Below are 23253 nucleotides of genomic sequence, written 5' to 3' on the forward strand. Positions count from 1 at the left end.
TGTCCTAGGTCACGGTTTCCTTCCACATAAAGCTTTGCAAAAACTGCATAAAAAGCGCTTGCAGGAACAAAAACATAATATTCCAGAAACACGCTGTGCCGGTCCGATCAGCTGTTCATAACACTTCCTACGTTGGAATAGACGTCAGCACGAACTTTTGCATTTCCGCCATTACCTGCCCGAAACCGGAAGTGACGTCATTTTCGCGGAAATGTAGTCCTTTTTACTATCAGGCCCTCAGAGCCTATACTCGTCTTTTTAAAAGTTATCTTTGACTTTATGACTTTCTGTGTCGTTTCTGGGATGCTTAGGACTCATATTGCACTGCTGGAAATAGTTTATTTTGATGCATATGCTGCTTTTTTGCAAATTTGCAGTATAATATTTATTTTCGTTTTTCCTGCAGTGTATAAAAATTGGTGTATTTCAAAAATAAAACTATGAAGACACTCAAAATAAATTTCCTGTGGTGGGAAACTATTTTGTGCAACTTTTTTGTATTTACAGTTTTGAGGGATAAGCCTCTTAAATTTCTCTAACTACAAATATATGTTAAAAAAGCAAAAACGATTTTCAATTTTTTTTGTAGTTTATTGCACTTTTTTGCAATTTATGTAATTACTATGCACTTAATGAATACATATTATTAAAATCTGGGCTATAATGGTTGTATTGATGTATAGCAACTTGAAATGCTCCCAAAAATGGCTCCACAGCATGTAAAAATATAATATAAGCTCTGGCGGACTTGGTTCTATGGTAGGTCTTAAAGGGTTAATATAGAGCGTTATTAAATTTATTGCTAATGCAATCATATGGCACACTGACCTCTGAGGAAATTTTAAATGGCACTCGCCATCAGAAAGGTTGCCTACCCCTGCTGTATACACACAGTTATCACACAATGTTAGCCCAAGGAGTTTCTTCAAAACAATAAACCTCTATTTTAATGGTGTGACATACTAGTCTACCAAATGTGATGAGGAATAAGCATTACTATTCTCTTGTGAGTGAATTAATTTAACATATTGCACATTAAAATGTTTCATTAATATGATTGAATGAGTCTTAAGAATATTCATTAAAGGCTAAATAATAAAGTTCCAAAGGAAAAGCTCATGTAGGTATTCTGACTGTCTTTAGCAACAGCATCTTCACCTGTATTTCACTTGTATTATAAACTGGGTGAGGGAATCCCCTCTGTGCTCATTTATTTGGTATCTCTGTTGGAGACAAAGGGTATCTTCTCCATTTAGTGATTTTCAGTACTGCCACTTGAAACAGTCAATAGTGTAAACGGCAATGAACTCAGAAATGGATTTTGTGCTCCTGTGAAACTACAGTTCACACCGTTTGGATGGGATAATCCTTGTCCCAGGAAAAATCTGCATTTTATCCAAGCACATGCTAAATAAAAGAAATATGAAACAGATTCAGAGCAGTAAATGATCATATTTTACAAAGCCTACACCTTTTTTTGTGTAAAAATATTTCACATCTGAGTTCTCTCAAAGCTTCAATCATCCGTATTGTTTGTGTAGCTTTTCCTTCCAGTTTTCCCTACCAATCAACTTTCCATTAATGTCCTTTGCTAAGAGCCAGCTTCCTGAGCAAACTTTCCATGACTTCCCCGCCTCATGGGGTGTGTTATGTCATCTGGGTGTAATCAAGTGAACAGTGTTTCCCCTTTTTGTGGTTGCGTGTAACATACAGTGATGAACAGCCATTTACTTGGACTCAAAATGAAACAATGCTATAATCTGATATTCTATATTTCCCATTCTTCATGCTCTTTGCACCAGAATCATTAAAATTTAAACACAAAAGGCTTGAACTCAACTTTATGAATGAACATAGTGTAGAAAATTTTAGACTTTTTATTTAAATTACGAAAAAAGTAAAGTTTTTCACTATATTACCACTGAACTTGTACAGTAAAATGCTCTACAAAGTTGCAACTTATTTCAGGATGTTGAACAGGAGTCATTCACTGGGGCTATTTGTTACTTTTCTTCAAAGAACCTTGATATGCTAGGCATCTCTGAAGAAATATGACTCTCACTTTTTGTTGTATTTCAGCTGATGACACAGCTTCTGTAATGGGTGGACATGGAGAATACAGATATGCAGGCACATCCTTATGCAAACCTATCAGGCCTTTATGCTGTAAAACATATTATGGAAGTGAGTCATTTTCAGATGTCTAGACCCTCTGTACTTAGTTCTTCAGAAAGTCCAAAAGTCTGCTGTTCATGTCACTAAATGGAAGAGGGGCCGCCTCCTTTTCTGTGTGAAGATTCGCAAAAACGTGGGAAGGCAAAAAGAGGAGAGAAATCTATCAACTTAATATTTTTTTTAGTCTAAGAAGAAGCTGTCTACTTATAGTTCAGTAGAGCTAAAAGGCTGTTCGGATTCAAACTTATATTATTAAAGTTTATTTATTGGATTAATTGACTGACTGAATGTTGCAGCTTTACATATTAATTTCTGATTTTATCCTAAAATTGGAAATCTCTGATGTGATTTCTGCTGAAGCCACTCTCTGAGTTTGGATGTCACTGCCCCAAGTGTTCTGGACCAATGTCGCCTCCACCCTCCTCTCTCAGGCCTTGGTATTTTTAGAGCTTCTCGTGTTTCTTCTTCCTGATTTTCTATCTCTTCATATAGCTACATCTATCACTATGATCTGGGCTCTCCTTTCAGCTGCAGGCAAACCTTTACAGATCCACAATAGAAAACATCCCCTGTCTCCGAATGACAGTTTGGGATAGCAGCTGCACAAAACGAGACAGAAAGGACTTGGGTAGTAAGAACAAGACAGGCGACTGCAGAAATCCTCTCCCAGATGTAGTGGCCATGTCCATAAGAAGGCCAGCTGCATTGCTGCAGACTTCCCTCTCCTGGGTAATAAAAATTTTTTGCCCCTTTGCCTTGCCTGAAGGTATATAGACCCATAAAAACAAGACTAAGGGACCATAAAAACAAGACCATGCACCCGCCTTTAAGCTGAGGACTGCGGCACAGAATTTTGTTATGTATAATGACCATATATAATCTTTGAATACACCGGGGTAAGTGACCTTGGATGTATCTGGTAACTATTTGCTTTTTGGCTGGAAAGTATGAATCTCTAACGGCAACCATGATCTGCCTCAGCTGCGCTGCTGGGTCTGGACGAGCCACTAATCACAAATGAAAGAACTCCTTTTCCTGTGCTTTGTGGGTTACTGCAGAAGTATCTGCAGGAACTTTTCCACAAAAGTAGCCTCACTTTGCTCAGCGAAGAGCTTGTTTGGTCCCGCATCTGCGTAAAAGTTTAAACAGGTAAACCACTTTGCACTGCTTTGCACATTCATCCTCCAGGCTATAGTGTTCACTCATCTACTCACATACCCTCTTTAATGACGATACTTACTTTCACACATGATGGCTTTTCAAAAATTAGTTTTATGTTAATTTCATGTTTTTCTTTAAAATAGATTGGTACCTTGTGAAAGCTGCTGAGCTTTTCAAGAACATGTAAACACTTGTAAAAAGCCTGGGTGTTCACAACCTTTTTTCTGGTGGTATTTCTTTACCTCCTCACATAATGATATCACAGACTTTAATAACACCATTTAGATGTCAGAGATTTAAATACAACAGGTTCTACTTGTTATTTTATGAGTTGAAGACATGGGTAACTGTCTGTTATTTTATTAGATTTGTTTAAGAATTACTAAAAAAAAACCGTTTTGAGACAGTTTGAGTCATTTTTTATAGTTCACTGGCATTATTAGCAGAGTCTCATAAATTTCATTGGATGTACTTGCATTTTTTTTTCTTTAACAACTATAATGAATAGTGCCAGCTGTAGTATTGGTGCTTTGTTTTCTTTGATACAGCATCAAAGAAAACAGTGGGATACCACCTGTTTGTGAAGGGTCTCATAGGTACATTTATATGCTTGCCTTTGGTAATCGCCTCTGTGTGCAAAGCCGTGACAAGAACACCTGCTCTGCTGGATAAACATACACAAGGATTCAAGCAAAGCTCCAGGTTATGTGCATGTTGGTGATTACTTAGGGGCTGGTGTTCATAAGCTGTGTTTCTGTAGAGGCTTAGCTGAGTTCTAACTTTGGCATACTTGAGTTAAAAACTATGAATCTCTAACACATGTTTGTGTGTTTTTTTTATATGTTAATATTCTGTGGCTACAGTAAAATATCTGTTTTGCCACTGACAGAGTCTTACTGCAGTTACTTGACCTCAGTTTCAGGTGGATCACTGAAAAACATAATGTCGCTGAACCAGTCAGTGAACATGTCTTCAGCCACATGGTCAAACTCATATCCTTCCTCACACACACAGACATATACTAATATTCACTATCAACACCTTTAAAAAAGATCTGATAATGTTATACTTTGAAATTGTAGCTTTAGGTTGCAGTTAAAATACCAATATGTATATAGGCTTGAATACTTGTACTTGCAGAAAATGTGCATAAAATCCATCATGACATGCATACGTTACATAACAGGGGCATGTTTACAGTATCTTGCATTTTGCAAAAAGACAAAAAAAAAAAAAGGAACAGCAACAAAACTCCAAACCCAGTGGCTGTAGCTCAGGTGGCAGAGCAGGTCAGCCACTAATCAGAAGGTCGGTGGTTCGATCCCAGGCTGCCTCCTGGCTGCATGCCAAATGTCCTTGGGCAACTCCCCCTGTATAATTTAGAAAAACGGAGTATGGAAAATGTTTGGTTAGATTGATGCAGCTACAACTGGATGTGTCAAGGTTTGACAAAATCATGTTTGGTGTTAACAAAATGTAAAGAATACACTGATATTTAATGATTATTTGCATATGTGCTCCACTGACCATTGAACAGTTCTGCATATTGGATTTAATGTTTCTAGTGCATCCAATCCAGAAATACTGCAATAAAGTTGTTCCACTGGTCTTTAGTTGATCTGCCCAGCTTTGGAATTCAGCTGCTTTGAATAGTCAATGATTTCCAATATCAAAGCAGATTTTAGTAAAATAAAGATCTAATGCACGAAAATATTTAGCAGACATGTTATATCATCAGGCTGACTACTGAAAAGAAGGCTTTGAATATGTCAAAGAAATTCTATGAAAGTCTTGCTACCAAACGGATAAGGATTACGAATAAGAACACCAGTGCAATAGTTCACACTGTGAATAGCAGTCAGCTCTCGTGGAAATATGAAAATATACACATATACGCACACATTTACACACCTGAAATAATCATCGACGTTATGAACAAATACATCTAAAAAAAACATTCGTTGCATGCCATTCATATTCAGCCATATTAAACATCAGGCAGAATCCTGAATGCTCACTGTACATTAAAAATGCAGAGGATCTTTCAAACAGGCATTAATGAGCCTGATTGGCAGAATGAGCCATGTGAGTGAATGCTCATTTGGGCCATGTTGTTTGGATGCCTCTGCTCTGTGAAGCGCTACCTGGATCGCACAATTAATATCTTTGTAGCATTATTGTCAGCAGAAGCAGGATGATTACCCCCCGAGAATAAACATCTAATTGTCAATATAGTGGATAACCATAAAACTGAAGCTGCTGTTCTCTTTTCTAATTGCAAGACAGAAAAAAATAGCAGGGCAACATGTGGGAGACCCTGTGGATCAGGGAAGCGCTTCAGATTTATTCCACTGATGATCACTGGTCATTACTTCAATGATATTTAATCCTTACTAAGCCTCATGGTTGTCTCAGATCACACTTCATCGAGTATGAGGTACGATCAAAAAGTTCTGAGAATAAGTTCATAAAAATTGAAAGCCTTACCTATAAATTTACTAATAAAAGTCAATAAAAATCCACTGCTACGCAGCTAATATTTTTAGATCTCTCCCTGGAAGGCCTGTTTTTACTACTGTGTTCTGCACCACAAACTTGCAGTAAATCTGTCTTTCAAACCGGCTTAAATTTCATATGAAGAGCATCATCACTGTTGATGAGAGATGGGGCTCTGGCTGTGGATATGATGAGCAATTTTAACCAGGTTTCAGATGAAGAGTCCACAGTTTCCAAGACCGATGGCTGTGCGTCATGTGAGGAGTAAGTCCAGGAGCATGCGCATCATGTTTTGAACATTCATTGTGTTGTACAGTGTGAACTGGTACCCCAGGTTGAGACTGTCAACACTGTTCTGCTGTAATGTCCTGACAACTTTCCTCTGAATATCAGCGTGTCATCTATTACCAGGTCAGAGCACACTATTAAAGCAGGAATTTTCTGGTCACATCAGTGCAATAATTTCTCACTGCAGGCTCACTCATTAGATTTGCCTCCCCACAACTTCATCCACTTCTGAAAATGAAAATCAATTTGAAGGATCACCATTTTCACACACTGAAGGAGACACAGCAGCCAGGGATCCATAACAGGCCTTCTACACAGAGATTTTAATGTTAGTAGCTGCACTCTCTTTAAAGACAAGAACTTAAATATAAAGGTGGTCACACCATATACTGGCTTGTTAGAATGGTAAAACTTTGTCTTATATTCTTATACAGAATAAGATTATATTCTGTATGTGCATGCATTAATGCATGTTTTGACAAACTGAGTTCCTGGCGCAATATAAAGTTGCAGTATGAATGTTTTCATCTAACCTCCATCACTCTGCTTGTTTATGTGCTTGGTCAGGCAACTTGACCTTATCCGCTCCTCTCCTGTGTGCACAGTCCTCTACTTATGTTTCAGTTCACTTATGGAAGAGCTATTTCATTCATATTTCATGTTTCAGAGGAAAAGACTTAATGAGTAAAAGACCATGTCTATGACCATGTAAATATAATATGAAGGAATGGTCAATATTTACTAATTAGCAGTATATACTAAAGACAGCTACTTTCTGGACCTAATTTTTTTTTTAAATGTATTGAATACAGTATAGAATGTAAATTAAAAATAAATAAATAAAGCAGTTATAATCATTTCATTAAAAAAAAAAATAATACAGATACAGCCACTTAAAATTGCCAGCTGCTTGGTGACAGCCTCTATACAGATCTGTGGTAGATCTGTGCTGAATTCCCGCCTGCTCCTTGGCTGTGATGAGATTCTCAGTCACTAATGTTGACACCACAGTCCTGACTAGTAACGGCCCTAAGCAGCATGTAATTATATAAAAACAGCATGTTACACTGAACCGCTGTTTTGTCTGCTCATTGCTGTAGTACAATAATAATAATAATAATAATAATAATAATAATAATAATAATAATAATAATAATAATGGGAAAAAAGTAAGGTGAAGAAAATAGGAGAAAATATTATAAAAGAAGCACAAGGAGAGCACAAATAAAAAAGTACGATGTATCACCAACTGCTGCACCTGCACCACCAAAGTCAGACGCCTCAAGTGTCCAAGAATTGTAACCTTGTAGAGCCCCTCCCCCGAAGGAAATGGTCAGCAAGAAAATGACCAATGTGGGAGTGTTTACCTGCTCTTTACTGTGTTGGCACATGGTAATGATGAGCGTATCAGTGGAGGAAATATTCCCTTACATTTAGTTACAGTACTTTTCCGAAGATGACGGCTTTAATAAAACACATTCCCCACTCCTGTGTAATCCATTATTAAATTTAAATGATATTAATAAATAATCAGACAAAAGAGGTTATTTTAGGGAGCACTATTAAATGTCAGAACAAGATCCAGAGTTTGAGTAAAGTGGTGGGTGGACTCAGCCAATTGAGTCTAATAGTAGATTAAATGCCATGTTGAGGCTGTCATTTCCAGTATTTATATGGATGTTAAGATCACCCACAATAATAATTTTATGTGAAATGAATACTAAATCATTTAAAAAGTCTGAGAAATGAGATAGAGACTCTGAATAAAGGCCAGGTGGAGTAAGCAACAGCAAATAAAATAGTTTTTTGAGTTTTCCTGCTAGGGTGGAAAAGGCTAAGAGTCAGGCTTCTAAATGAATGAAAACTCTGTCTGGGTCTATGGTTGATTAATAAGATGGACTGGAAGATTGCTGCCAGTCATCCTCCTCGGCCTGCACTTTGGGAAATCTGATAGTTTGTATTTACTAACCATCCTGCTGTAACCAGGTTTCTGTAAGGCAGACTAAATCAACATGTTTAAATCAATTATTAAATTATACACTAACAGGGACTTAAAAGAGAGAGACCTAATGTTTAATAAACTACATTTAACTGATTTTTACTCTTTGGTGCAGCTGAGGGTAGCTGCTATATTGTTCTTTATATTTAAATTGTGTTTTTCTGATTTTTGGCTTGGTCTGGGAGAAGACAGTTTCGCTGGGGATGGGGTGCTAATAGGAGGAGAGAAGCTGTAGAGAGGCTTACATGCAAAACTGGCTGCATGCAAACCCAGTGAGGGAGCAAGTAATCTATTATTCACCATAATTTCCTGTATGCCTGTGTTTCTTGCTAGAAACATATGGAAATCATAATTCAGATCAAGGACAGACAGATGAAGTAGAATTAATATGTTTTGATTTTGGTGATAAATCTTCCATTAGGCATTGCCTGAAACAGTTTGTAGTATAGTATAGAGCAGATGTGCTGTGGATAACTTTGGATCATGTGGAATTCACCATTTTTAAGACATGACCAATTTGCAGGATTTAATAAAGTTAAACAAAGAAATTTGTTTGTCGCCCATCTGTTTGCAACAGTTTCTGCAAAATCTCAAATTACATTCAGTGATACCTCAGTGACTTATAGACGTTATACATATTATATTATATCTCAGTAATGTGACTCTGGCGCTTCACATTACATCTAGATAGACAGACAGACAGACAGACAGACAGATAGATAGATAGATAGATAGATAGATAGATAGATTTACCACTGGGACCACTGTTGCCTTCATCCTCCACATCTTCTCAAGTTCTTATCTGAGCACTTGGTATTTCTTCACCTTCTCGTGTTCCTTCTTACTGATGCTGCTATCACTCGGTATCGCTACGTCTATCACTACGGCTATATTCTTCTGCTTGTTTGTTTCACCACTTTGTCTTGGCTTGGTCATTCTCGACCACCCTGTCTCCCATTTTGACCAGACCATACTCGTCACAGATGTTTCTGTATACTATGCTGGCTGAAAAAAAACCCCCACTGGGATCATGTCATGTTTTGGCTTTAAATTAGATTTAACACAGATTCAATAAACTGACAGCAGTTTTAAAGCATTTATTAAAAGGCTTGAGTTAAGTGAGAACAGGCGAGTGACTTGGAGAGTGGTCTTGCAATAGGAAGGCTACCGGGAACACTGCCAGAGACGGAGTTAAGCGCAGCCAAGGCGAGTTCAAAAGGATTTTGTAATTGTTGTGATCAGTTTCAATGGCCTCACTTGTTTGTTTCCTGAACAGGAGTTTTGGAGGGGTAACTGGCAGGCAGGCAGAAATCCAAAGCAGCTGGGTGAGTGGCATTGGAGAGTGAGTGGTGATGCAGAGTGAGCTGGCAGGTGAGCTTCTAGTAAATACTTCCTTTTGAATATATGTGGGGGAAAAGCTTGAGACAGAATGTCTGGCCATGATTGCAGAATTCCTAAGGAACACATGGATCCAGGAAAAAGGTTTTATAGTACTGATTTTTGTACAGGCAAATAGGAGGCAGACAGGGAAAAAGAGTTAACAGATGAAGACCACAAAAGCTAGCAGTTATTATGGAGAACCCGATTGCCACAATATGGATATTAATGACTTGACAGAGTTACAGCAGAACCATCCAGATGCAGGAAAGGCAGCCGAGAGGGAGAAACTTTGCCAAAGGACAGGCCAGTCAGGATGTGCCAACCCTCAACACCACCTAAGACTTAGAATGAGAGGGACAAAAAGAGACACTAAACGTAAGCCAGGCTGGACCATAACAAACATATGTAATTTTAATTATATTGTGACACTGGGCACAATTCTCACATTGGTCATTTCCATTTGTGAGAGAGTTTAGTGCAACTGGTCAAATTGGTGCTGCACAACCAATCAAAAATGATAATGACTTTGGATTTAAAAAAAAAAAGGAGGTAAAAAAGGACTGCACTTTGTTTAACTGCTGAATACAAGAAAAGACCATGTAAGGAGCGATAAACTAAAGAGAGATATGAAAGGATTAAGGGATGGGAAGGTTTAAAGAAGTGAAAAGAGGGTGGAAAGGAGGGATGATGAGACATTCAAATGAGGGTTAATAGTTTTATAATCGCACAGGGTGATTCCTGACATGCTTTTAATGTAGGAGCTTGGATGACACACAATATTCAGGGTAATTACATGGTGCCATGGAAGGCTTTTAAATCCTTACCAGCAGAAGCTCGTGCTGTGCTATACTTGTTTGTCAGACAGAAAGAACATCGCAGCCTGATACTGTTCATCAAATCGCTGCCGCAAAGAAGGTGTAGCAAAGATTTTAAGAGCTGCATTACTTCAGACAGATTATTTCCGGCATTAATCAAGATATTTTATTTAAGAGATTAAATTGGTACTGCGTACAACAAATGAAACAAGTGCATTTGTATGCATTTGTGTCTTATAAATCATTCTAATAATACTCTAGGACTTTAAGTGCACTGAAGAAATTCTAGACAACATAACAAAAAATTTCTGTATGTGTGTGTGTGTGTGTGTGTGTGTGTGTGTGTGTGTGTGTGTGTGTTGGGGGGGGTGTTGATTAGTTTCAGAAATGTCCTTCCCACAGTCAGATAAGAGGTGTTGTGTCAGTCATTATCTTACTGTAACGTTGAGAAACTGACAAACTTTCACACCCGTTTAACACTATAATTTGCCAACTGTGTGGAGGTGAGAGAGAAGCCAGGCATTGCATTTGTCATGGACAACACACTGTAACACTATCAGTGTCGCTTTACACACTGATTGTTAAATAGCGAAGCCCCTTCGCCGTCTGTAAGCGAAACACTGGATTTTTCACATAGTCAGAAAAGTGTATATCTAAAACTAGGCAAGAAGACAGAAGGGATCACGTTGTGATGTTGATAGCAGAGTTCCTGTCGAAGGTTCAGACATTTGCATCCTCAGCTAGGTTACACCCTTAAGCGGTTACTTTTAACCACCACGTGTCTTTTGAAGTTGCTTGAATTACACTTTTGGAGAAAAGCAGGGGCGATTTTAGGCCATTTTTGGGGGTGCTGAAGGACCCCCAAAATGAATCAAAGCACCCCCAAAGATTTCTTACTTTTTTTGACAATATTTGCTGTTTGTGTGACACACTACTAAAAATATAAAAAACATACAGTACTTGGTTGAGATGGAACATTTTAACAACAAAAGTATAGATACCCCCCCCCCCCTCCCAAAATGGTTTGTTCCAGCTCGCCTCTCCCCTGCTCTGGCTCTAGCGCAGTTGCTGCCAGAGCAGTGGTGGCTGAGACGCAGCAGAGCGGAGGTGTAAGTGCCTGGCTTAAAACAGGAAATGTTTACTGCATTTAACCTTCAGTTATTCTTTATGTAGTTAGGTAGGAGTCAGACCATGTTTCTTTTTAGCTGAAAAACATTACACCCAGGTAACCTGCAGTGTTGAAAACGTGTTTTGCGACAATGTTTGCTACCCTACAATCCGTCCTACTGTGTAGTAAAATCAGTGACATTTGACTGTCCTGTTGCTCTCATTGAAATTTATACAGCCTATTTAAAATCTGAAACTTAAAATTGTCCGTAGCCTGGTGTTGTTACCACTGTCCTGTTTGAAATGGAATGAGAGAAGCTGCTTATTTTGTCATACGTGCATGTGCTGATATTGAACCCAGGAGCAACATTCAGGTAAGTGTAAGAACAAATGATCTCAATATTTATATCTTTTATTAGATGTTCATGTGGTTTGGTTATTTGCCTTTTGGTTGAAAGTACACTGAGAGAGGACTTTCTTTTATTAGTGATCTTAATAATATGTTTTTCATATGAATGTAATTTTTTCATCTAATTGAATACAATCTATTTGTGTATGATTATCAGTCCAAAGAGGGAGAGAGGAAAGAGGGGAACATGAGGAGAAAGTGCAAGGTCAGAAAGAACCAGGTAAGAAAACAGACAAGGAACAGTGACAGGCAAAACAGAAACCGTTTAACTGCTTGAGAGAGTTGACTACCAAAAGTATTTGCCAACTTCAAGGTGGGGCGACACAGGTTAGAATGAAAGGAATAAATCTGCAGAGCCATAGTACAGGGTGGGCCATTTATATGGATACACTGTAATAAAATGGGAATGGTTGGTGATATTAAAGTCCTGTTTGTGGCACATTAGTATATGTGAGGGGGCAAACTCCTCAAGATGGGTGGTGACCATGGTGGCCATTTAGAAGTCGGCCATCTTGGATACAACTTTTGTTTTTTCAATAGGAAGAGGTCCATGTGACACATCAAACTTATTGGTAATGTCACAAGAAAAACAATGGTGTGCTTGGTTTCAACGTAGCTTTATTCTTTCAGTGTTGGATTTGCCAAAATGTGGACGCAAGAAAACTGTTACTAATGAAGAAACATCAGTGGCTCTCCTAGCTTCATTCAGCGAGAGCTCACAGCGTAGCACTCGCCGCATGTCACTGGAGAGTGGCATTAGTCGAACATCCCTTTGGCAGATATTAGCTACTCACAAATGGCACCCTTACAAACTCCAGCTACTGCGGCAGCTCAACGAGGATGACCCAGATCGGCACACAGAATTTGCAGAATGGGCAAAACAAAAATTGGAACAGGACCCTCAGTTCACGCAGAAGATTTTGTTCAGTGATGAGGCAAACTTTTATGTGAATGGTGAAGTTAACAAACAAAACCACCACTATTGGTCTGACACTAACCCACACTGGATGGATCCCTCCAAGACTGTTGGAACAACAAAAGTGATGGTTTAGTGTGGTATATGGGGTACAACGATAGTGGGTCCATTCTTCATCAATGGAGACCTCAAGGCCACTGGATATTTGAAATTGCTACATGATGATGTGTTTCCTTCTTTATGCACTGAAGCTGGCACATTCCCTGAGTTTTTCCAGCAAGATGGTGCACCACCACATTATGGGTGCCAAGTCCGAGCATTCCTAGATGAACAGTTTGCTGGAAAGTGGATTGGTCGTCGTGGGCCAGTTGAATGGCCCCCAAGGTCTCCCGATCTGATCCCCTTAGACTTTTATCTTTGGGGTCATCTGAAGGCAATTGTCTATGGTGTGAAGATACGAGATGTGCAGCACCTGAAACTACGGATACTGGATGTCTGTGCTGGCATTTTTCCTGCGGTGTTGCTATCAGTGTGTGAAGAGTGGGAGAAGGTGGTTGCATTGACAATCCAACACAATGGGCAGCACATTGAACACATTTTATAAGTGGTCAGAAACTTGTAAATAACTCATGAAAGAATAAAGTTACGTTGAAACCAAGCACACCATTGTTTTTCTTGTGACATTACCAATAAGCTTGATGTGTCACATGGCCCTCTTCCTATTGGAAAAACAAAAGTTGTATCCAAGATGGCCGACTTCTAAATGGCCACCATGGTCACCACCCATCTTGAGGAGTTTGTCCCCTCACATATACTAATGTGCCACAAACAGGACTTTAATATCACCAACCATTCCCATTTTATTACAGTGTATCCATATAAATGGCCCACCCTGTAGTATCTGCAGTAAAGATATTTTCATACATTGTACCATAGGCAAAGTTGCCTCCATTTATATATATCTTTTTTTCAATAATGTGTACATTTCAAGGACTCTGTTTTTGGAGTGTATTTTCATATATCTGTATTATATTATACATACACATTAAAAGTGAATCTCTGTCCAAAAAATGCACTCAGTTTACTTCTTACTCACTATGATCACCATTCATCATTTTCCCCCAGTAAAGTAATTAAGGTTAGGATGTGTGTGTATGTGTTTTTTAAATTCCAATCCATTCTTCTTTAGCAGCATTTAAATAACCTTGATCAGATTTGATGGTTTTGTTACAGACTTTAAAAAAGTGTTTTGCTTTTCTTTCACAGATGTGGGGATTAAATTGTGTTAAAATGTACAAAACAATGATGTCATGTTTTGTGACGAGGACCCAGGCACAGAGAGACTTGATGAATTTAAGAATCTTATGATTTAATAAAGAAGTTTGCAGACTTGCACAGAGAGGGTAAAATTATGATGACTGATAACAGAGACGAGGACAACAGGCGATGAGGACAGGGAGGTACAGGGGTTTAAATTCACCAAGGAGACAGTCATAGAGAACTCGGGACAACTGGAGACATTTAAGGATGCAGGGACTGACAGAGACAGGGAAGAAGTCTCATCGTGACGAGTAAAGTTGATCTTGCCTGGCTGAGCAGCTCTGGGTGCTCAGCACCCCCAAAGCTCTGATCCTAGAATCGCCCCTGGAGAAAAGCTTCTTTTAAGTCCAGGGTTGCTGACATAGACGGTAACCCTGGTTGCAAGGACCCTGCACGGGTTCCTTAGTTAGCTGTCACCAACCGCAACTGGAAGATTTCTCTGCGCTGGCCATCTCAACTAAAATAACTCTCCTAAAACATGAAGATAGACGTGTGTTGATAAACAAACCTAATCTGCAGTCTCCTCGTGCTGATTTTAAGCATTTTTCCTTCACATGTTTTATTGCATCGCACCTTTTTTTACTCACACCAGAAAGCAAAATAAATAAATACATAAATAAATAAATAAATAAAAGATAAAAAGAAAAGAAAACGCTCCTTTCATCCCCTGAGAGAAATCTTTGTTGCAAATTACATATCAAATCTAACTTTGGGACTGGATGTTTGGTAATGGCGCTACACTAAAATAGCCTATCAATATTCAACTTTTTTGAAGGAAGCAACCATTTATGAAATTGTTATCAAAATACAGGAATGTTCCCAGGGAGAATGGAGATGATTCATTATTAATAGGATGCTTTCCCCTCCTGGCTTTTTTTTTTTTTTTTTTTGGCTTGTTTTCTCTGGATACACTTCATGTCTTCTTTACATGTGCAATGCATAAAAGTTTTAATGGCAGTTGGACTGTTTCAGCAGGGGGTCTTTGCACGGTGAGAGCTGGTTTTAGTTCTCAAAGCTCGGACTATCAGATTCTTATGCTTAGTCTTCCTGTAAAAACCAAGCCCGATTCTCACAGGTTTTCATAAATGTGACCTGAATAACTGCTCTTGGTTGCTGTGCTGTTATGCAGTAAATGCAGCTTTCTACTGCTTTGAGCTTCTCAGAATGGCAGCCAATCAATGAACAACCTTATTCAGTCCAGGCAGGACTGACAAATCAATGCGTTTTGGACTGTGTGATACTAATTATTTGAAGCATTCACGCTTTCTTTTCTGTACTTATTTAAAAACAGTAGATGTGGTCACTGTAATTGACCAGGCATTAAATTGGCCTTAAAGAAAACATTTAAGAGATTGTTTATGCTAAGTACAGCCATATTGATCATTTTCTGATAAACTTTGGTTTTTGGGAAAACAGGGTGGACTCCACTGCCCAGATACCTCTGCAGCTGACACAGTCTTTTAAGTTACTCTAGTCAGTTTAGTCTGTTTATGTAATTATCCTTTGATTAATGTTAATGCAATACTGTGCTAAGGTTTTAATCCACCCCTCATTTCTTTATACTTTGCTTCCAGTTAGCCAGATTTTTTTGCTATTGGGCAATTGATTGTCACTTTCTGAAGCTCTTTTAAAATTTTCCTTTGGATATTTGTTATTATGATTTCATAGGAAATGTTTTTGACTGTTAATCCACTTAACACTGACCTATGAATCATTCAAACATAAGATGGGGCACCTAAGTGAAGGTGTTGTGTTCTAGCAACACCTCAGAATGGTGTGCAGTGCGGTTAGCGTAAATTGGTAAAGTGGAGGACAAAAGAAGAAGCAGTAAGTCTAACAAACTATCTACAGCAGACAAACACTAACTAAAACTTATGTACATAAGAAAGAGGGAGAAAAACCCAGCCAAGAATTGACCTCAGAGAAACATCTAAGCCTTCAGCTATAGCTTAATTAGAAAAGCTCTCAGTGGCAAGGTGGCAGTCAAGAGGCCACTCTTAAGCAATGGAAATAGGGAGAAAAGGCTGAGGTTGGCCAAATTACATAAGAGCTGTAAATTACGAGAACCTACGTTTCATAACATTTAGTGCCACCGATCCTTTTTTTTTTCCTGCATGAGGAGGCTTCTCCAGTTTCATGTGTATCCATGAGACAGAGAGAGAAAACATGTGAGGTTAAAGGAGATACAGTAACACTTTCATTTTCTCATCACTACAGGCTGCAGAGTTCTCACAAAACTTTGGAGGTTATCTTTGTTCTCTTTTGTGCTGCGTGCTTGGATAATCTGCTTTTTCAGATCTTTACTTACTTTGTGTCTGTCTTCGCAGAATCCCCCTCTACCCCCCACCCCTCCAATCCTGTGGTGATAAAGAGCTTAACATGGATGGTTCAGGGTTATGGATATTTAGAAGTATGAGATACTTTTATGGCTGCAGATTTTGGCTTAAAAAATCCACAGCAGGGAGGTTGAGGCAACAATGAAGAGGCTGAAGTGTTGGAGTAAGAATGTGAAAAAATGGAAAGGGATGTTGTGGAAGACAGGTAGGAGAACGGTTTTCACTGATAATAGTTAGGTATTGTTAAAATAATAATAGCACTGCATTAAAATCATAATAATAAATGAATAATTTAACTCTGGTTAAATAGTAAATGTGTCTTCAACCTCCAAAATGATCTTTAGATTGCTCCAATACATAAATAAATAAATGAACACTTTGAAAACACATCAGATCTCAATGAAAAAAAAACCTGTTGGCTATATACTAATATGGACTGGGTAATGTGTTAGGGATGAAAGCATGCCACATCATTTGATGGCACTCCCCGAGAATCAAAGTGAAAAAATTATGTGGCAGGCTAGTTCCTCTAGCCCAAGTTTCACTGCAACATGTCAAAATGGAACTCATTAGTTTGCATTGCAGTCAGGGTGCCATTCCCTAGTCTGTAGTCTTTGTGTCCCTCTATTGAAATGCCTCTCTAGACCTTCATTTACTCACTTTAAGCTAGTCATGCTGAATGATGTTACAGGCATATCATGTTCTCCACATCTTCTCCAGACCCTTTCGTGTCTGTCACATGTACCCAGGTTGACCTTGGGCACATCTGTGAACACCACAGGGTGCCAGTGATGACAAAAGCCAGTTGGGTCCCACAGTGCCAAGCAGTGAACATAGGGCCTATTAGAAAATGTTGACTAAAAGCTGTTCCCTTAATTTTTTAAGCTGAGTATTATGAATGGTAAAACATTGGTTTTGGCCTTAGTGTGTTGCATTTGCATTGCATTTAAGTGTTCTCCTTGCTCTTGTGTGGGTTTGCATGTTAGTTTAACTGGTCATAGGTATGGATGTGAGAGTGTGTCATTACAAAAAAACAGAAAAAAAGGAAACAAACAAAAAAAAAAAGAGAGTGTGTCATTGCACCGTAATGGATTGGTGACCTATTCAGCATATGTTGCACCTTTTAAAATATATCAGCTGGAATAGGCCCCACTGAAGTACTCTTCAGTGGTACTCTGATTGTAAATACTCTTGTACTCACTTGCTGCTACACTATCTGAACAATATACATTTAAACAACAATATCTATAGACAGTTTTACACGGCTTGTGTTTGCAAAAACTACATCTAATATTATGTTTCACAATAAATAGGTAATGAGGCTAATATTTATCAAACATCCTGCTATAATTCTTGTTGCTGTTAATATTTTTGCTGTCCTCCTTCAAATACTGGATCCTATTTAGGCTATAAACTGTGAAGATGAATTTAAAAAATAATAATTGTGCCACACTGGTAAGTAGTAGGAGGTGGTGCACAAGAACCAGAGGCTGTCTGCAGAAATCAGACAGTGGCCAGTCAGAAATGGCCTTTCATCACCTCTAAAAGTTTGTTTCAGACAGTGAATGAACCAAGTCTGCATCAATCCCCAGTATAAAAAATGAGGGTTTTATAGTGTGAATCACACAACGCTACGGTGGTAAGGTCCAAATTTGCAGGTAGAAGTAGAAGAAAAAACTTAATTCACCACTAATTTCTTTGCATTTTGCTAGGGAATTAGGAACTAAGCAAAGCTACACATTAAAATATGCGCAGACAAAACTGAGTTTGTACCTAGCTTAAAAGCTTTATTTGGTATGACCACCTCTATTCTTGAACACAGCTACACTCTGCTAAGCATGCTATCTTGTAATTTATTTAAGTAGTTTTCAGGAACAGATTTCTTGAAGGACATTCAAAGCTCCTCTGTGGATCTTTGATGCTTTTCGTTCCTCTGTCTGTTAAGATGATCCCACACTGCTTCAGTAATTTTGAGGTCCAGGCTCTGAAGAGACCAATCCATGACTGACAGTCTTCCCCTGTCCGTTTTTCTATCCAGATGTGCTTCTACTGCAGTGAGCTCGTTGTCATGCTGATAAATGAACCCTTTGTCAATTACACAGTTTCAAGGTATAATTGACAATGGATTAAAATCTAACCGGACTTTTCTGTGTTCATAATTCCATCATTTTTGACAAGATCCTCAAAACCACTGACTGAAATGCCAGAGCCTCCACGTCTTTACAGATGGCTTTAGACACTCAGTGTTGTACCTTTCTCCTGATTTCATACAACTGAATCACTGAACTCAGTGTGATTTGAACCAGAAATGTTACACTTGTATGCCTCACTGTATTCATTCATAAGACCTGTTCACACTGATTTTCATATCAGTTCTTATGTCATTTGGAATACCACAGTCATGAGTGGCAAAGAAAAACTTGGAGGACTATTGCTCAAGATCACTTTGAAAATTTCTTTGAAGTTGTAGCTCTTTGGAAGTAAAATATCACGAAATGAGCGTTGACTCAAGACCTTTTCACAGTACTGCAATCCTTAAGATTAGCACAGAGAATAAATAACTCCTCTGTGTTCCAAACCCAGCATTTTAAATGCTATTAGCAAACTCCCAAATCCCTGTCATTTTCTGCCTTCAGGCTCAGAAACCTCTCCAGCCGTTTTTCTCATTAAATTTGTATCTTCACCTAAGTGTTGACTCACATTGGACTTGAAAATCCGACTCTCAATGGAACAGTGACTGAGGTGGACATTTTTGTTGTTTTCATGAGTCATCAGCTTTCAATTTTTTCAACACTTTGAGTGCTTATGTGTGCCAGTGGGTCCTCTAAACAAAGGACTCCACTTTTAATGGAGAGTACAAGAGGCTACTGGTGTGTATTGGTAGGGGAAATGATTTGTATTTAAAGAAAAAAATATAATAATAAAGCTACAGAAGAATGTTACGCAATCAGTGTAACCATGACGTAATTCAGCGAATTAAAGAGATCTCTCACAAGTGTTTCTTTTTAAATTACAAATTTATTGCAAATATAGAAATAGATCTTTTGTACAGAAATTGCAAAGGGAAATGTTAATATCAGCAACAAATATTTAAAGAAAGCGGAAAGCCAAGATTTGCTGCCATCAGTCAAAAAAATTCCAACCACAGGAAGTGGATCCTGCTGTGGCCATTTTCAACTCTTCATTTTAGACAAAGACCTCCTGATGCTGTCAGCTAGGCAAGACTCACATTTCGACATAAATTTTACACACATTTCCAAACAGGAACTAAAACCATATGATAATTGTGAGAATTTGCCTTAGACCTTGGCCTTACAGAAATCACACAGATGGTGGTCGCGCCTCAGCTCAGTAATTAAACTACATATTACATAGTTGTGACCACAAATACTGATACTTTTAGGGGGCTTTTCATGCTGCTTTACACTTATTTTCAGCTGGTACAACCTGCAAGAAAGCCAAATGCTTCTAATTTTTCTTTTGAGAGTTTAAAAAATGAATGAAAAATGCTTCTGTAAAAAACAAAAAATATTTTATATACAGTAAATGAAAATAAAACATCACCATAACAAATGAAAAGCAATGATTTAAGGACTGAAAAATTACTGTACATCAGAAACCTGCACTGTACTTTTCTAAAACATGGCTTTATTGGTCACAGTGTGCATGTGGAATGTGGTATTGGTGCTCAGCAGAATTTCAATAATTGATCAGCAATTTTGATATTGCTAGTCGTCTTTTTCAATAGTAATTTCTATATATGGGTTCTTTCTCATTTCTCTCTAACACTAGATGTTTCGAAATTGTGTTTACTTGATGGCAAATATGAACAATTAATGCTTTTGTTGCTGTAAGGCAAGAATGGCACTATTAGCATTTGAACAGTCCACATTTATTTCTTTTCCTCAGTGATTTGAGGAAGGCCCTTGATTCTGTGGACAACGGGCCATTTTTGCTGTAGAGTTTTCAATCTCTGGCACTGACAAGGCCAATCATTCTGGATTGGGGATTATTATAGCACTGGACTGTGTGACCCAGCCTCTGCTGTTTGTGAGTACAGAAAACATTTCCACTGATCCTAATGATTGGCTCCAAGTACTGAACAGCATTTGGTCTCACCACATTGCAACCTTTTTTGCAATTTTCACAGCTTTTGGATCAGGGGTTAGAGAAATGGGAGCTCTGAGTTACAGATTACCCTCCAGTACCAATATAGAACTGATCTGATTACAGTGTCATTTCACCCAATTAAAACCAATCTCTATAAATTGGCTGCCCAACATAGCCTGGGCCCTTTTGAAAAGCAGAGGACCCAACTTAGCCCTGGGTTAATGCATTTAATGTTCTCTGTGTAATTGACACAAGCAGCCCTCTTAAAGTTTTGGCAAAGACTGGGCCACAAAATGGGCAATGAATATCTCTGCGGGAGGCGCTCAGCGTTATCGCTGCAGAAAGTAAACATGGCTATGATTTATGGCTTGCTGCCATGCACAAACCCTATAGCAATAACTAACATAGCAGGAGAGCCACAGTGAGTGTTACTAACATGTTACAGGATGGGTAAGAAAATAAAATGCACCGGAGTCTTTGTGGTTTTCTTTTCTAAGTGTGCGCTCTGTTTTTTAAGTGCTGCAGAAGAATAAGTACAAGAACCTCAGTTTCAGTTTCAGCTCCTATAATGGCACAGCTATGTCTTTTCTTTGATTCAACTTCAGACCACCTGTTTTGCACATTCAAGAAGTTTTCCAGCAGAAGAACTACTTAATTAAATAGTCTATTATTCAAGGATGATGATAAACGGCTGATTTACAACTGGCCGGATACAGGGTGAATTTAATAAACTAGTTGGATAGAAAGCCAGCAGGCTCTCAGACCAGAGCAGGAGGAATGAAAATCATTCATTTGCCTAACAGCAAGGGGGCTGAGGCTGAGGGAGAAGCTGCTGAGGCTGCATTAATTTGCCAGTGAATGCTAACTGAATGATTGAGATTAGGTTAAGAATATCCACAGTGTGCTTGCGTCACTACAAAAAGAAAAAAGAAAAAAAGGAAAACATTTTTTTTTTGCCATGGCTGACAGACAGAGTATGATCGGGTAACTCCCAAGCTTGAAAGATAGCTTTGCATGGAGAAGAAAGAAGAAGAACCGAGAGCAGATGGATGTAAACAACCAGCAGCTTATTATATATTTACCCTCTTTTTATACACCTGTTGCTAAAGATTAGCATATCTGCAGAGGTAACTGTCAGTACACTTTATAATACAACCACCCAAATGAAAACCAGTAGGCAAGAATCAAAAATGTAAGTATAACATCACCATTGTTTTAGAAAAAAAAAACTAAGGCTAAAACCTAGATGTTCAAATCAAAGGTACTTGACAATATTTGAGCCCCTACAGTTTTTGTTTTCGATGTACGTCCACTCATTGTACACAACAATATATTTTGTCTCTCAAAAAATACAGGGAATCATGCAAATATAACAACTTTTTCTTTTATGTAGTACACTATGATAAGTTTTCTCTGTTCTTAAACCTTTATAACATAAATCATCGCAAGTACTAAAAGTCAGTCTCTTTGTCCCCAATAATTTCCCAATAACCCCCCTACACCAAGAAAAAACAAACAAACAAACAAAAAAGAAACTAAAAAAAGAAAAAAAGACAACTAAACTGAAAAATAGGTACACATAGACATATCAATAGATCAGGCTGAGTTATAAAAAACATCCATAGAAGCATTTTTAACCTTACTATATATTTTTTTCTTTTATCTAGTGTACAAAATTCACAGATATTTCACAGATTCTATTAGTCCTTTGTCCCTCTTTGGAAACTGGGTCCGATCAGCCCATTTGGGCTTACTGTTATAGGATAGAAATAGGATTTTCAAATGCTCTTCTGCTCAGAAACCACATTAGGGGTAACTTGTACATTCAGGTGAAGGATAGTAGTTGTCACTGAATGCTTTCAGCTTACAGATTTTTACAGTTAGATTTTCCAGAGAGCTTGGCAGATGGAAAGGAAGGGCTGGCGGTTCTCAGCCTGTCAGTGCTGTGTGAAGAGTGAGCAAGAAATTAGTCACACAAAGCCAGGTTTCGTTTGTTTTTGCCGAATTCCTTTCACCGTTTTACGAAAATACAATTTCACATTAGGCTAACACACACACACACACACACACAATGGCATGCATTCAGAAGCCCTTCTGCGGCTATCATGAGAAGACACACAGGGCAGTTTTTCATTTATCAACTGACTAACTGACTTAGTAGACTATTGGACAGAAGGTCTGAGGATACCAAAAGAAAGGATTTGTCAATGCAGATGCCTGCCTTCCTTGATGCTTTTGAAAGCTGAGAGCTGGTCTTAGCTGCCATCAATTTGGAATATTTAGTAATAACTGTTCCTACAAGAATCCCTGTTATAGATGTGCTATTGTTTGTTCCTGTAGCCATGTTTCCACACATGCCTTCAGCTCTCATCCAGCCTAGTGCCTTATTCTTTCAGGACTGTGTCTATTACCTGCCTTTCAAGAAAATACTCATTTAAGTTTCATCACACTGTGACCCATCCTGACTCATGTGTTTCCTGGTGAGGGAAGGTAAAAGGAGAAGAAAGGGGAGAGAGAAAATGCTTAATAAACACACATAATAAACAAGTTGAAAAATTCAGTTTGATGATGGTCTTATGACACCATGTATTATTAAACATATAACTGTATTGCTAAACTTACTCAATATTTATCATTCAGTGTTGTGATTAGGTAATGATTATTATATCTTATACTTATAGATATCCTCTATATTATTTTACAGTAGGAATGTATAAATGATGATGATTGCCAATTATGAC

At 38.3% G+C, this 23253-nt stretch overlaps 1 long non-coding RNA gene across 1 annotated transcript; it reads left to right on the forward strand.

Moving 5' to 3' along the window:
- Window positions 1–541: 541 nt before the first annotated feature.
- On the forward strand, window positions 542–11270 carry LOC120747324. The gene is made up of 3 exons (XR_005699090.1): window positions 542–551; window positions 8235–8240; window positions 11134–11270. It is a non-coding gene; the product is annotated as an uncharacterized LOC120747324 (long non-coding RNA).
- Window positions 11271–23253: the final 11983 nt, after the last annotated feature.

Source organism: Simochromis diagramma, unplaced genomic scaffold (assembly GCF_900408965.1).
Source record: "Simochromis diagramma unplaced genomic scaffold, fSimDia1.1 OVJJ01000321.1, whole genome shotgun sequence".
In the NCBI taxonomy this organism is placed as follows: Eukaryota; Metazoa; Chordata; class Actinopteri; order Cichliformes; family Cichlidae; genus Simochromis; species Simochromis diagramma.